Source organism: Trematomus bernacchii, unplaced genomic scaffold (assembly GCF_902827165.1).
Source record: "Trematomus bernacchii unplaced genomic scaffold, fTreBer1.1, whole genome shotgun sequence".
In the NCBI taxonomy this organism is placed as follows: Eukaryota; Metazoa; Chordata; class Actinopteri; order Perciformes; family Nototheniidae; genus Trematomus; species Trematomus bernacchii.
Genome location: NW_022987772.1, coordinates 1,189,239 through 1,191,512, shown reverse-complemented (window position 1 = coordinate 1,191,512; position 2,274 = coordinate 1,189,239).

Below are 2,274 nucleotides of genomic sequence, written 5' to 3'. Positions count from 1 at the left end.
AGAATGAATTAACTAAAAGAGTATTCCAGTGACATTACTATGCTTTGGTAAAGATTATCAAGTTCTGTTATTCATAAGAGTCGTAGTTATAGTCTTACCGTGTCTGTTTTTTCGGTGCCATGGGACCATCTGGTGGAAAACATGTTGGAAAGGTGATTCATGAAAAATACCATCTGCCCCTATGGCGCTTTAGTCAGACAGGATTTCTATTGCTATTTCTGAAGTCAGCGTTAGGCGTGACAGATTTCTCAGGAACGTACGAGTTTCCCACCACCTCCTCACTTAAAAGCCTCAACTCTGCCGATGACATATCTGACATCCGTCAATTCCACAGCTCACAAGCCACGCTGTGTGTTGAATATGAACAGTGGCGGCCGGTGGCCTTTTTTTTTGGTGGGGCTCTTGACGTACCGTAAGTGACCTACCCGGGAAATGACCCCTTAAATGATGACTTCTGGTGATGTTAGAGGGGGGGGGGAAAGGAGAAATCGAGGCTTAAAAATATGAGAAGACTGATCAATACCTCCATAATCTTCAGTGTGGAAAATATTATTTATCAACCTGAACATCTACTACTTTACCAGGAATTTGTGTTCTCAGAACTGGTCTGTTTTTTTCTTTCTTAAAACTGTTCATGTTTTATGAACCAACACCTTCACCAAGTAGCTTTACAGTGAACTGCATGTGAGATATAAAATTAATAGCATCTTTTCAGTAGCATTAATTATAAATATTTAAGTGGTTCAATACAAGTCACTACAGCATTTCAAACTGAACTGTGAATAAATGCAATTTAAAAAAAATAACCACAGCACAAAATGTCATAAATTGTGTTTTTTCTTTGTTTCTCTGAGGATTATTTACAAACAGGCTTATTTACATATAGCAATAACTCAGAAATGAAAAAGCTACATCGTCTAACACGAACAACCAGTTAGCATAATGATAATATATGTGTTATGTACAATGTAACTGGCAAGGCTAGAGCAAGAAAGAACATAAAGTTTGCAAAAGGTTTAAATAACTTCAAGTATCTGTCTTCAGATTACGTGGAGGTTTTAGTCCGATGGGAAGCAGATTTTAAGCGACACCGAAGATAAACCAAAAATGTGGTGGAGCTGCAAACCGTGTAGTGTTGCTGGGACAGAACAGGAGCTATAACCGTTGGAAAATACATCACAGACAATGCAACAAACGTGGAGACAGAAACAATCACTTCTGTGATAAATGCCTACTTATTAATAAACTTCTAACAACCATGGGAAACCTCCTCTCTACATATAAAGTGATATCCAAGCATGGGAAACAAAAGACAGCATTTACCTGTTTGCATCCAGCTAGCCAAGCCTTTCTTGTGTACCAGCTACTTGTGAAGCCTCGTGTATAAATGTTGTCTTTTTCACGAGATTGCTGCGATATATTCAAATCGGGTTGGTCCGGTGCAAGGTCTTTAAGCAACAATTTATCTGCCAAACTTCTCCTTTCGAAAGGATTGGAGATTAGCTCTTGAACAGAATTAGGCGGGGACCGAGGTCCGGAGACTCCACCTGCACACGAAGCCATCCTCATCAACTACTGCGTCAACCGGATACGAGTCACTGTCCAAACTACTCACAGACTGCACTGGGCGCTGACATTGGCGCCCGGTGACCGTCATCTTTGACGACGCTGATTGGCTGAAATTATATTTTCGCGGCATAGTTTACACGTTACAGATAGCAACAGTCAGCTGCTGGTGGCTGCTGCTGCACTGGTTGAAGGCTCCTCTCTTAGCGCCCAGACGAGAGAAGGTACACGGGCAAGGCCAGGCAGGAAACATGTGACTTATCAGTAACTTTAGACATCGTAACACAATTTTAAACGAGATTTTATTGTAGATTATACATTTTACTGATACCAATTATATAATATTTACCTTGTTCATTAAAAATAAAAATAAAAACATATATATTTTTTTAAACATATTTTTTTTTTTTATTTTAATTTTAATTATTATTATTTTTTTTTTCAATATGGGAAGAGGTGGGGCGGCGCCCCTAGCGCCCCTATGGACCGGCCGCCACTGAATATGAAATATCAGGGCAGAATGAGTTATTTTAACAGATGCATTTCTTATTTAAAGTCAGCTTGTGACCAGCAGAGCCACTTTTCAGTTAACGTTCTAGGGATTGATCTTACTATATTCAGACTGTCTTGAGGCACACACATCTGCCGCTTCCCTTAGTTCTTTTTTTAACTTTCCATCTTGTAAAAAAGCAATAATTCCAGCTCTGA